Genomic DNA, 14,590 nt, shown 5'->3' on the forward strand with positions numbered 1-14,590 from the left:
CAAGAAGCTAGAATCATCAGTAAAGCTCTAGACACCAGATGTTAATAACATGGCTGATTTACAGTGCTATCTTAGGCAGACTTACACCCTGTCCATTGAAGTCAATAGATTTAGAAAGGTGCAGTTCTGCTAAGAATTGCACTGTTGTAGATGGGGTATATTGAGAGAAACTACACTATATCTGTGCTGATGCCAGTGTATATTTATTGGGGCTACCTTCTCTAGACAGTTACTCTGATGCACAGTTGACCTTAACCAAGATAAGGTTTTGGAACAGAGTTATAAATACTGTCTGGTTTTAAGAACAGCAATAGTAAAATGCTGTCCTTGGGTTTAAAGAATTACGGCGGCAGGGCATCAATTTGCCAGTTGCCTTAGCTGATTAAGATTTGTTGCAAGCTAACTTTGAACTGTATTGACCTGGAGATGTAAGAACAGACTCTTTGATTAAACAGCCACCATATTTGCTTGGGATACCACTCCTGAAGGAAACTGTAGGGTGGAATTCTTAGATAGTTCAGAAGAACATAAGAAGAGCCCTGCTGGATAAGATCCATAGTTCTATTAATCCAACGCCTTGTCTCACACCGTGGCCAACATTTCCTCTGTAGGTCCGACAACACGGCATACAGGCTGAGAATAAATACTTTTTATTCTATTTTCCATGTTTGGATAGTGTGCTTCCTGAGTTGGAGTTTAAATGCCCCCCATCATAGTGAATTCCACACCACATATCCATCTTACTGGAATACTTGCAAGAATTCTTCTTTAGGAGAGCCCACCCTTCACTTGCTCCTCTCCCTCTTGTAGATTATAGTCAGGATGTCATGTAAAAACACAGAACTTAGAAAAAGGCAATGTGAATCAATCATAGAATCATAGAGTTGGAAGGGGCCATCCAGTCCAACCCACTGCTCAATGCAGGATCAGTCTAAAGCATTGCTGAGAAATGTTCATCCAGCCACTGCTTGAAGACTGCCAACGAGGGGAGCCCACCACCTCCCTCAGATTCCACTGCTAAACTACTCCTACCAGACGCGTGCCAGGGATAAATGGCGCCCGGAGACAAATTGTCTCCAGGACACCCCCCAGGCTCCGCCTCCTACTGCCTCAACCCCTGCCCATGGGGTTGAGGGCACTTGGAGGCAGCAGGAAGTCCTGCTATCTTTTTGAGGCACGCGACGAGACAGCAGGACTTCCTGGTCACGTGGGGGGCGATTTTGCGGGGGGCCCCCATGTGATCAGAAGAGTGGCGCCCGGGGACAAGGGGTACCTCTTGTCCCTAGGCAGATACGCCACTGACTCCTACTGTAAAAAATGTCCTGATATCCAGCCAGTAGCCTTCTGCCTGTTATTTAAACCCATTGTTGTGGGTCCTGCTGCCAACAGGAACAAGTTTCCTGCCCTCATCTAAATGACACCCCTTCCAATACTTACAGATAGCAATTATGCCTCAACATCCTCTTCTCCAGGCTGATCATTTCCGAGTCCATCACCCTTCCTCATAGGGCCTGATTATCCTTGTTGCTCTCCTCTGCAGTCCGTTCTGTCCACATCCTTTTTGAAGTGAGACCTCCAGAACTGCACACAGTACTCCAGATGGCAGCCTGACCAATGAGGCATACAGCAGGTGTATGATATTTTGTGATCTGGATGTCATGCCTCTGTTAATACACCCAAGATCTCATTGGCCTTTTTTGATGCTGCATCACACTGGTTTCTCCACACTGGCTGCTCATATTTACAGTCTTCCTGAACCCCAAGATCTTGTTCACGCACACTGCTACCCAGAAGTGTATCCACCCATCCAGTATTCATGTTTCTCATTTCTATTATCAATATTTAGAACTCTACACTTATCCTTGTAGAATTGCATCTTGTTCACATCTGCCCATTTTCCCAGTGTGTTCCAATCTTGTTCAATTCTATCTCTATCATCTTGTACATTCATTGCTCCCCCATTTTGGTGGCACCTGCAGATTTAACTAGCAGTCTGTGGCACTGCGCCTCCTCCACCCCCTCTCCAGGGGGGTGCTTGTGCCGTCCCCCCTAACCCTCCACGAGTGCTGTTCCTCTTGTCCTCGCCCCCATTCTCCTGGGAGTGGCTTGTACTGGAGAGCCTCTGAAGACACAGCGTCTTCCCTCTAGGGCGGGGATGCTGAGAAGGCTGGCTAGCATCCTGAAGCAGACACAGGTTGGCCATTGGGGAGGGGGCTAACCCTAGCCCTGGGTCTCTCCTCACCCATTCTTCTGCACATCCCTTGCCTCTGCCTTGGTCTCCCCCCGCTTTGGTGCTTTGGGCTCCTCTGCCCTCCTTGTTCATCTCTCTCGCTGAGGCTCACTCTCAGTCTCTGTTCTCCCACTCTGTCTGGTCTCTCCCCTTCTTATCTCCCTCCCTTCGTGCTCCCCATCCCTGCCCACCAATCTTCCATGGGGCATCCATTGAGCTCTCCCGCCTGCTGACTGGCTGCCCGACTGTTTGGCCTGCTTCCGTGTTTAAGGATTGGGTGTGGCCTGAGTCCCTGCCCAGAAGCTGGGCCTGCTCTCGTGTGGTGGCTGTGGTCCTCAGGTCCTCCCTGCCCAGAAGCTGGGCCTGCTCCTCGTGTGGTAGCTGTGGTCCATCAAGAATCATCATTGATACAGCCATGTCATCATGGCTGCGCCGGAACAGGACGTCTCTCCTCTGCCCGTTCATGCAAGAGATCTAGCAATGGTGGGGTTTTGGCAGTTTCTTCGCAGCAGCAGGGATGGGCAGGATGATCTGCTTTGGTGGTGACTGTGAGGACTATCTCCATGTGGGGGTTCTCCAGGTTTGGGGCCAGGGGAGGTCCTTATACTCCTGAGGCAGTCGTACCCAAACAGAGTCCCTCCACCCCCTCATCCAAATTGGGATAACGTTCGCCCTCCTCCAGTGTTGTGGCACAGTTCCCATCCTGCAAGAGGTCTGGAAGATGATGGACATAGGCTCTTCAACCACTCTAGAAAGTTCTCTGAGCACTCTCGGGTGCATGCCATCTGGCCTGGGGGATGTATACTCATCCAATGCAGCCAGGTGCTTCTCAAAAACCTCTCTGTCCATGTCAACCAGATGCCACGCCTTGCCTACTGCTATCTCTAGATGAGCCTGTTCTCTTCTTCGGGGGGGGGGGGGGGGGGAAACTGAGGCAAAATAGGCATTGAGCCTTTCTGTTTTCTCTCTGTCTTCTATGACAGTTTTCTGCCTATCACCTCCTTTACTTTGCATTTGCTCCTCACATATCTGAAGAAGTGAGTCTCCCTAACCAGCCTTAGCTCACTCTTGAGTTTTCGCCTCTCTGATGGTTGACCTACAGTGCCTAGCAATCCACAGATATTCTCCTGCAGGGGTATGTCCTTGCCTTCATTCTTGAACATTTTCTTTTTCTTCCTCAGTTCATCATCGAGTTCTCTGCTAATACTTTGAATGCGCCAGCTATTACGCTGGCACCAATTGTTGGAGAGATACTGCAGACAGAAACAGCAGGAACGGTTCTAAAAAGCACCGCTCGCCCCTTCTGAAAGGTTTGGATTCAGAGTTCAGGAAGGGCTCACAAAGTTGGCAGTGCCTGATCGTGTCTCATTTTTCTTGCTTGCACAAAGAATCATTATTGATACAGCCATGTGCTTTGGCATTTTTCATTTATACACATGCTCAAGGCTATGGATCCCAGCTTTCCACACAACCCCTCCTCCCAAGCAATCTTTTCCTGAGAACCAAAGATGCCATTATAAAATTTTAAAGGCAGTACTTTCATAGGAAAAAAATGTGAAAACGAACACTCTTTGTGTTTAGAAAACACACATCTGTTTAACTAGGAAGCCTACTGTAAGCCAGCAGGATACAGAGAGGTGAATAAGAAGAAATGCAGTCACCCTTGAAAACTGATTTATCTGTAAAGTTGCACATGAAAGAAGCTCAGGTGCCTGAATTTTTAAACAGCGATTTAACTGCAAGACACTACGTTCTGGAGAAAGACATAAAAATTAAAACCCATGCAACAAAAATAAAGCCACGAATGAAACCAATATACGAGCAAAACAGATGAAGCTGCCGCCGTAAACGAAAACCACATTTCAGGAGGAGGAGAGACTAGAAAGCAGTGTTGAAAGCAGTGTTGAAAAGCAGTCACTGCCTCTTGAAAGGGAGAGAAGAAAAGGTGAAGCGGCAACAGCGAAAGTGATAAAAACCATCTTTTAAACATTTAAATCGCCCCCAGTTGAAGGAGGAGGGAATCTGCCATCTTGAATATATAACATTGGCTCACCATGGTTCTCAGCCTCAATTTACCCCTCTGCAAAAAAAAAAAGTTTGAAAAGAGTTTTTTGGTGTCACTTGCTGATAATCATCCCAAAGGGCCCTGCCTTCCTTTTTTCATTGAATGTCTCCATTGCTAAACTGTCATTTGTTACTATTGGATCTTTGTCTTTTCAAGTTAATGTAGGATCGCTTCCAGTCTTATCTCCTGGGAACCTCTAAGATGGGTATTTTTTCCCAGGGTGCTTTGCTGAACCAGAACCTGCAGGTCACCTGGGAATACCCCTCCCACATGATTCCTTCTCATTTCGGCACTGTCTCAACTGAGCTAGCAATTACACAGATAAGTGCTGCATTACTGGGTTCCTTTCATATGACTTGGGTCATATGACTTGGCACTGTTACCGAAATGCACACTGCTCTCACTCTGCTAAGGTGACACTGGAATACATTGTGCATCTATGAGTGCTGTATAGGATCCAGGTTTACAAGGAACATAGATGGTGTCCTTGAGGTAGCACTCAGAACACCCCACTATTTTGTAATTTCCCACTGCAGAACTCTTTTTTAACAATGCCCCAGAGGCCCAGTCAGGGGCGTACCTAGGCAAACTGTAGCCCGGGGACAAAACTTGAGTTTGGCGCCCCCCCCCCCCCCACGGGCAGCCACCCTCCCCCATCATGACCAAACAATGGTTTTTTTGCACCAGGTCATTTCTAATCACCATCCACATTTATAGAACAATGCCTCCAAAGCGCATGGCAATAATGAGTCCATACCACCTTCTCATGCTTAGAAATAAAACATTTAGGCAATTTTTTCAAAATGCTTTCAAAATGTTTTATCACTGCTGTGAAAATGTTTACGGTGTTATATCCAGCACCCCCAATTGACCCCAGCATTGGAAACACAGCACAGTGCTGGGAGGAAGAGAGAGAGGGAGAGGACAGGGACAAATTTCAAGTCATGTTTTCCACACAGTAAGTTGCACACATTGAATTTTAAATACTTGACAAAGGCACTTACTGACATGAACTCACAGTCTTCACTTAGAAAATAACTTAACTTAGAAAACATAGTCTCTGGAGATAACCTTGAACTAACTGCTTTTTTCCTCTGAAATATGTTTTAAAAGCCTAGAAGGTAAGAAACTCATCCTATGGCTCATTCCCGCACATGCAGAATAATGCACTTCCAAACTGCTTTCAATGCTCTTTGAAGCTGTGCGGAATGGCAAAATCCACTTGCAAACAGTTGTGAAAGTGGTTTGAAAACGCATTATTTTGCGTGTGCGGAAGGGGCCTTAGACACTAAGAAGGCACCCCAGATTATCTAAGAAGCTCAGTTCAGAACTATTCCCATTTGTGGTAGAAGATAGAACCAGCCAGCTTTGCTGAAGTTTGGATGTCTGGGCACTCATTTCTAGTGGGCAGCAACTTCACCTTAAGAACATAAGGAACATAAGGAACAAGCCAGCTGGATCAGACTTCAAAGTCCATCTTAGTCCAGCTCTGCTGCTTACTCTGCAAGTGGCTCCACCAAGGTGCCTTTTTTGGGAGCTCCACATGCAGGAGGTGAAAGCAATGGCCTTCTGCGGCTGTTTTGGCATCCGAAAGCACCTGGTCTGCTAAAGGCATTTGCAATCTCAGATCCAAAGAAGGATCAAGATTAGGTAGCCATAAATCGACTTCTCCTCCATACTTAAATCTGTCCAAGCCCACCTTTAAAGCTAAGTGCAGGTTACTGGCCATCACACTCACCTCCTGTGTGGCAGCATATTCCAAAACACCAATCACACGTTGCGTGAAGAAGTGTTTCCCTTTTTATTGAGTCCTAATTCTTCCCCCCAGCATTTTGGAATGTAGATGCCCCTGGTTCTAGTATTTGACAGGGCAGAAAGAGAGAAAAATTTCTCTCCTGTCAGCATTTTCTACCCCATGCATAATTTTATAGACTTCCAATCCATATCCCCTCAGCTGTCTCCTCTCCAAACTAAAGAGTCCCAAACGCTGCAGCCTCTCCTCATAGGGAAGGTGCTCCAGTCCCTCAATCATCCTTGTTGCCCTTCTCTGCACTTTTTCTATCTCCTCAATATCCCTTTTGAGATGCTTTGCAACCAGAACTGAACCACAAGATACTCCAGAGTCGCAATTAGCACCACTGCTTTATATAAGGGCATGACAATCTTATGTAGTTTTATTCTCGAATTCCTTTCCCTAATTATTCCCCAGCGCCATAGAGATTTTGCCTTTTCACAGCTGCCATGCATTGAGTTGGCCGAGCATTCCCATGGAGACTAGCACAACTTAAGACGCCCAAATCCCTTCTCCCTGGTCTGTGTATTCATTAGCGCAACTGACCCTTGTAGCGTGTATGTGAAGTTTGGATTTTTTGCCCCTATGTGAATCACTTTACATTTTGCTACATTGAACTGCATGTGCCATTTTTTAGCCCACTCACCTAATTTATCAAGGTCCGCTTGGAGCTCTTCGCAATCCTTTGTGGTTCTCACCACCCTACATAATTTGGTATCATCTGCAAACTTGGCCACCACGCTACCCCTACCACCCATTTATGGAATAGGTTAAAGAGCACTGGTCCCCAAAAGCGGATCCTTGGGGACACCCACTCCCGACATCTCCATTGCTGAGAACTTCCCATTTTACAATCCCACTCTTTTGTTTCCCTGTTTCTCAACCAGTTTTTAATCCATAGGAGGACTTCCCCTCTTATTTATTCCTTTCATTTGCTGGGAGTTTTTCCTCTAATAGTCTCTGGTGAGGGAACTTTTGTCAAAAAAAAAACCACTTTTGGAAATCCAAGTAGACAATGTCCACCTGGTTCCCCCTTATCCACAAGCCTGTTTTATACCCCTCAAAGAACTCTCTAGTAAGTTTTGTAAGACCAGGATTTGCTCTCCCTGCAAAGAAAAGCTACATGCCTGATGACTCTTTTCCTCAGCAGGTCTTGCTTTTTTCTACATGTTTATAGGTAATTTTATCTTTTAATGATAGATTCTACTGAATTTACTCAGGAACAGATGTCCAGAACTGACTGGCCTGTAATTTCCCGGGTCCCCCCCCTAGATCCCTTTCTTAAAAATTGGTGTGACATTGGCCATCTTCCAGTCTTCTGTGGGATGGAGCCTGATTCCAGGGATAAGTTGCATATTAAAGTGAGAAGATCAGCAATTTCATGCTTGAGCTCTTTAAGAACTCTTGGATGAATGCAATCTGGGCCAGGGGATTTGGTAGCATTTAGTTTACCTTCAACTGGGTGCCCCCATAGCATTTGCCCCTCCAAAGCAAACTTCAGCAAAGTTGACTGGTTCCTTTCAGGACACTCAGCAGCAGCCCTGAGGTGAAATTTGAATTGCCTCTACCCAGAAACAAGACCCCCCAGCAGAGCACTGCCATTGAAATCTCTACCACAGAGACAGCTTGGCATAACAGCAAGCCTCACCCAATCCCACACCTCCTCATAGCTTCCAGAATAGAGGAGAAATAGCAGCATTTTCTCCTCCAGGAAGGAGACCATGAGAGGCACACACACCCTTCCCCTACTGCCTTCCACACACCTCTCTTTTAAAATGGGAAGCCACTCCTACAACCACACCTAATGAATCTTCACGCACATCAAGGGGGAAGGGGCACATTTGCAAGCCCCTGGAGATCTCCTACCAAATCCACACAGCACTACACAGCTACAGACTGCTCCCCAAAACACAACTCCCCAAAAAAAAAAAAACTTGGAAGTGGGAGTAGAGGACTCCACCAGATCTGCCCAGGGAGACACAGCCTTAAGAACTACAGGAAGAACAAAACCACTTCTAAAAGAAAAGGTTGTTTTTCTTTTTTTTAAAAAAGCTAAGACAAACCAAACTTAAAAGAAGTAGAACCAAAACAGAGTTCAGCAGAGTAACAGCCTAGCCAAGCAAGAGCAGGGGTGGGGGGACTAAACTGGGAGATACCCCCTATATATAGAAATTTCCAAAACCTAAACTAACAGAGAAGAGAATTACTGTAAAATGAAATTTGGAGAACCTCAATACTGGAAGCAGTGTGTAACACACTTCTCTCTCTCTGGAAGATGCCAGCCACAGATGCAGGTGAAGCGTTAGGAACAAGATCTACCAGACCACAGCCACACAGTCCTGAAAACCCACAACAACCCAGTTTGAATCCAGCCAGGGAAGCCTGACTGACAATACAAAAGAGAATTTTTGTTTTTAGTAAAATAAGATGTCAATGAGTAATGGGATTTTTCCTTTGCAATAAGAAAAGTTCTGAAGTTATGTGAACACATAGTTCCAGGAAGAATTAGTTTTAAGTCTACTGAGTTATACCTTAGCTAAAGGAATTTTTTTTACATCCCTCTTTTGATTAATGCTGGGATTTTTAGTTTTAAGAATAATTGAATAATATAAAGAGATCCCACCAGTGGTATGGGATCCAAGGAATTTACAATGAAAAACAACTTAGGTTCCCTAACGGCCAAGCCTCCCCAGCAAGGGGCGGCAGAGGCGATACCTATGACAAACCTGAGCCCCTGGGCAAGAACCTGGAGTTGGATGCCCTTCCCATGGGGAGTCACCCCACCACTCCACCCCCCCCAAAATTTTTTTTTGCACCAGGTCATTTCCTAAATCATCATCACATTATGAGAAATTGCCCCAACTCACCAAATCTGAACACAGCAATGAGTGAAACACACACAGAGTTCTTTGGTAGAGAGCTTCCAAGGTGGGATAAAAGGTAATGCAGAAGGCTGAGAATCAATGAACGGCAGTACCTGAAAGGGGATTAACCCAGTTCAAGGGAGTTACATTTATTAGTCGCAATTACATGCTATATGGAACCTTCATCCACACCAAAGGCAGTATGGCTCCCTGGGAGTAAGGAAAATGGAGATGGAAAAAGGACCCAATTAGTAACCCCCTCTCTCGGCACACACAAAATAATTAGTAACCCACTCGGGGAACTAGGTAGAGAACTCCGCTGGATCCCTGCAGGGAAAATCCAAGGTGGGCAAAAGGTCCTTTTTCCTTTACTCCTACACATCTTTTCCCAAGCCCCATCACAACAGAGCCCCCACCTCAACAGAGAGACAGAAATGCAAGGGGAGGTGCAACTCCAGGGGGTAAGGGAGTAGGAAGAATCTCAGGGGTGGGTTTTTTTTTTCATTTTCCCTTTGCTGGGGTGTTTGGGAATTAGGATCTCATTTTGTTCCTCCTTTTAAAACTTTTTTTCAAGCTGCTCTGCATCGACGCAGAGCGGAGATCTCCTTCCTTTTTTTTTTTTTAAAAAAAAAAAAGCCTTTTCAAGCCTCATGCTGCAGCAGAGAGTATCCCGACGCCTCAGGTTTGGTGTTTTTTTTACTTTTCAGCTGTTTAGGGAAAGAGGAAATCTTGAACCCCCCCCCCCTCTTTTAACTCTTTCAAGAAGCCGAAGTGTGACACAGCCATGGAGGGAGACTGGGACTCACGAGTCTCTGCCCTGTGAGGAGGGCTTTAAAAAACTTTTCAAGCCACTGAGCAGGAGATGGCTCAACCTGGGGCAAGGAGGGAAGGGGAGCTGGCGGGCAGGCCGGCTAAAACAAACCTCTCTCTCCTTGCATGCAGGCCAGGCTGCGAGGGACATGGGCTGCTGGCAGCAGGATTTGGAGGCAAAAGCCGGAGCCAAAAAACTTTTCGCCCCCGCATCGCCTGTGCCAGCCTGCCTGCTGTTGCTGCCCTTCCAGGCCCGCCTCTTCCCCTCCCTTCTGGTGCTACTGCCTGGGGGCAGTCAGCGGAGGACCGAGCAAAGGCATGCTGGAGTCAAAGGAGTACGGAGCTCCCCGTCCTGCTCTGGTGGCTTGCTCTGCTTGCTTCGGGCTGAGAGGTGGGTGGAACTGGCCCAGTGGAATTTTACACCGCCCGGAAGTGGGCTGGGCTAAGGCAGGAAACAGGAGAAACAATTCGGTCCACTGCTTTCTCCTGCAAGATCTACTGCTTTCTCTGCAAAGGTTTGTTGGTTCCCATTAATGACCAAACACATTGACTTAAAAAATTAGGCGCCCGGGGACAAAGGGTACCCTTTGTCCCTAGGCAGGTCCGCCAGTGGGCCCAGTTCTGGTTGGGACCACCTGCCTCCCCCCAAGCCTGAAATGGCACTGGGGACTTTATTGATATGTGCCCAGTTTCACTTTGGGTTGGAAAAAAGTCATGAGGGGGAGGGCCTCTACCCCGCACCACAATGACCCTGAGTAGAATTGCATCCTTGAAGTAGTGCTAAAAGGAGTTTCCTGGCGGGAACTCACTCAGCAAAATGGCAGCGAGTCCCCAGAGTGAATTCAGGAATGCCAACTTTGGTCCATACGTATTCAGTGAACAAGGGGTCATTTAGGAGAAAGTTAGGCAACAGAAGTAACATCAGTACATTCTTGCTTGTGAATCTGCAAGCATACCTCTGTGGTAAAACTTATGCAATGCGTGGGATAGCAGTGGCCTGCCCCTCCAGCTGTTCTCATTCAATGTATTGTCGAAGGCTTTCACAGCCGGAATCTCAGGTGCTGTGTGAGCTCAGTTAAGGCGCAATATGACGTAATCCTAGCAGGCCTCTCTCGGCGTTTACGCCTGTATTCAGGGCTGGCATCTTCCAGAGAATCCTCTGAAGATGCCAGCCTGGGAAGATGCAGGGGTGAAAACGGGCCAGGGAGAGAATGCTGCTAGAACACGGCCATACAGCCCAGAAACCACACAGCACCCAAATGTTCTCATTCAGCCTATGTGGGGACCCCCTTTCAATCTGTCCCGCCCCAGCCATTCTAGAGATTCCTGACTACATCAAGATCCTACCCAATAAAGTAATTTCCCGAATAATTCAGCCTCCTGTCTCATGTTTCCCATTGCAGAGTGTACGCTCACTCATAATATTTAAACCCTTCTATATTCCTGAGGGAGATCACAAGATGTATAAATATGAAATTATAAAGCTCACTTCGAGTGATCACTTCTTACAAGATGATTTCATGAAAAGCAATGATGTGTCGATGTCCTCGGGTAACGTAATATGATTTGCACAAAAAACAAGGTGAGGAAGCTGCTTTAATGAAAGCAAGCATGTCTAAATTAAAATATTAGCACTTGCGCTAAAAGATTATGCATTTAAAGGAAATGGAGATCAACTTATTATTTCAGTCCTTCTGCAGACAGGAATACAGAAGAGATGCAAAAGTGACATTCCCTAATTCTGGGTAAATTTAAATAATCCTAAGGAAACCTATAGTTAGAAAAGCAGAAGACGCAAAACCTGAAATCCTGATGTTCACCTGAATACTGTCATTTGCTATTTATTTATTTCTATTTCTTTATGCCCTGCTTGTCTTTATTTCTATTTCTTTATGCCCTGCTTGTTTGGGTGCCCCAAACAGTTCGCATCGTTATTCTCCCCTTTTCTATTTCATCTCCACAAAAACTTTGTGTGATGGATTTACCTGCGTGTGTGATTAGTCCAAGATCACTCGGCAAGGCTCATTCCGCACATGCAGAATAATGCACTGTCAAACAGCTTTCAGTGCTCTTTAAAGCTGTGCGGAATAGCAAAATCCACTTGCAAACAGTTGTGAAAGTGGTTTGAAAACGCATTATTTTGCGTGTGCAGAAGGGACCCTGAATCTGGATCTTCCAGGTCCTAGCCCAACACTTAGCAATACACAACAGTGACCCTTCATTGTCTATGGAGAAAGAATATATAATCACAAAATATCTAATATGAAAACAGGAGATGTTAGTTAAATTACTAGCAGATACCAGTCCTAGTGTGAATTTAGCAATTGCAAAATCCCTGTCTCTGCCATTTAATGGCACCACTCCTTAAATTGTAATCTGCATACTATAACTTGATGTAAGTTGTATTTCATTTTGGGTGCTGTGTGGTTTCCGGGCTGTATGGCCGTGTTCTAGCAGCATTCTCTCCTGACGTTTCGCCTGCATCTGTGGCTGGCATCTTCAGAGGATCTGAACCATATCCCCATGCTTCAAAACGAAATGCTAACTGCATGTGGTAACATTTCTGGAGTTCTCCAAGCGCTCCTGATAATGCAGTTTCATAAAAAATATAAAAAGAGAGAGGAAGCAGGAGGCCCCGTGCATTTTATTCCCAGGTAGTTACAGGGTGTCATGTTGCAGTGAAAACAGGGTATGGGCTGGAGGCATTTCTTTTGATTACTTGACAAGCGATGGAGAGCCTGTAGCAGACTGGAACTTCATGATCCTCTGAAGATGCCAGCCACAGATGCAGGCGAAACGTCAGGAGAGAATGCTGCTAGAACACGGCCATACAGCCCAGAAACCACACAGCAACCAAGTGATTCCGGCCGTGAAAGCCTTCGACAATGTATTTCATTTTTATTTATTTATTTATTTATTTATTTTCTAAACCGCCCTCCCCCTAGGGGCTCAGGGCGGTGAACAACAATGATAAAACAACTTAAAAACATACCATAAAAACTGATTCACAATAATAAGAATAAAAACCGGAACCATATCTCATATCTCATCCTCCCCGCTCCCTACCTTTATGCCCACGGGAGGCCAGATGAATGGCAGCGATGTTTTTAGCCAGGCTGGCTATATGTGAATTTTAGAGATGTTGTTCTAAATCAGTGATTCTCAAAGTGGGCGCCTCCGCCCCCTGGTGGGTACTGCAGTGATCCAGGGGGGCGGTGATGGCCACAGGTAGAAACATTAATACATATATCTTTCTGTTTAATTGCTATTAAAATTTGAAAAAATTAATTTCCGGGGGCGCTAAGTAATATTTTTTCTGGAAAGGGGGCGGTAGGCCAAATAAGTTTGGGAACCACTGTTCTAAATGTACCATTTCCCTTTTGCTTGCAACTGGTTGGTCTATGAGTACCAAATAAATGAATGGAAAATGGAGTTGCTCATAAATTACCTTTTGAAGACCACTGCTCTAGTGGGCTTCTAGACCATAAAACCTCATTCCAAATAGATGTTTTTGTTAGGCCTTAAGGTACCAGACTAACATTTGTGAAAGAACTCTATAACCCAACTACAATTAAAGCATCCGTGTACAATTTATAGAAAAGCTAAGAAAGGTGCAGAATTACATATAATAGTTCAATACAATACAAAATTCACTTCATTAACGGGCAAATTGTTCTATACTACATCCAATGAAAATCCATTTTTACAGTTATTTGCATATACTACTATCAGACACGAAGTATTATTTGGAGACAGGTGCTCTAATTCCTTGCATCGTGATTTCTTGCCTAATACTTACATTTGTTCACATCTTCTGTCCAAAATATTTCTGTTCCATGTTACAGATCACATAAAGTCAATTAAATATTTCAAGTATTGAATGAAATGCGTGCAGAGCTGGAGCGCCTGTTTTCAAACAGTACTTCGTGTCAGATATTTTCTGATGTTATTCCATGTCAGGACATTATAATGTGCCTTTTGATATTATTCCAAGTGAGGATTCTGCACTTAGACACTGCTATATTAGACTTTCATTAGCATATGAACAGCATATGAAAAATGGATTTTTCATTCCATGTATTAGAGAATGGGGTTCTCTGTAATGATGTGGATTTTGTATTATATTGAACTATTGTATGTTATTTTGCATCTTTTGTAATTTTTCTATAAATTGTACACTGTTACTTTAATTGTAGCTGGGTTGTAGAGTTCTTTGACAATTGGTGGTTTGCATTCTATAAGCCACACAGTTGTTGGTACTTTTATCATGGCAACAGACTGACATGGCTGCTCCTCTGGAAGACTACTGATACCAGGAAAAAGTTGTATTGTTGAAGGCTTTCACAGCCAGAATCAATTGGCTGTTTGGGGTTTTCCGGATTATGGGTGGCCATGGGCTAGTAGTTTTAGCTCCTAACATTTCACACTTGTCGATGACTGGAATCTTCAGAGGCGTGTCATGTTAAGATGTGTTTCTCTCAGTGGCACAATGTGGAGTATCTCTCCGTGGCACAGTGTAGTTGGGCATTTGTTTTGTCTACCTCTGAGGTGGCAAGGAGATGAAGGGTATTTGTGCATGTCAGGTGGAGTTCATTTTCAGTTGCATTTCTATGTGTCTGCCCTGATGGTTCGAATGTAACTCACCTCAGAAAAAGTGGGGTGAGGCGGAGAATAGGAGTTTGTAGTATGTGGTCAATTATTGATAATGGCGTTTGAAAAATCCTGTGGTTTTTGGTTTGGGTGTTTTTAGTACCAGTAGCCAGGTTTTGTTGATTTAAGACTCTCCTCTTTTTTGTTGAAACTGAGTTGAATTGCGTTTCTTAAGATCC

The 14,590-nt window shown here is 45.0% G+C and overlaps 1 protein-coding gene across 4 annotated transcripts in view; it reads left to right on the forward strand.

The window, feature by feature from the left end:
* The window catches only part of KLHL29 (kelch like family member 29), a 577,596-nt gene that overhangs the window by 458,606 nt on the left and 104,400 nt on the right, over nucleotides 1-14,590 (forward strand). The window lies entirely within an intron of this gene.

Source organism: Sphaerodactylus townsendi, linkage group LG01, assembly GCF_021028975.2.
Source record: "Sphaerodactylus townsendi isolate TG3544 linkage group LG01, MPM_Stown_v2.3, whole genome shotgun sequence".
Taxonomy (NCBI): domain Eukaryota; kingdom Metazoa; phylum Chordata; class Lepidosauria; order Squamata; family Sphaerodactylidae; genus Sphaerodactylus; species Sphaerodactylus townsendi.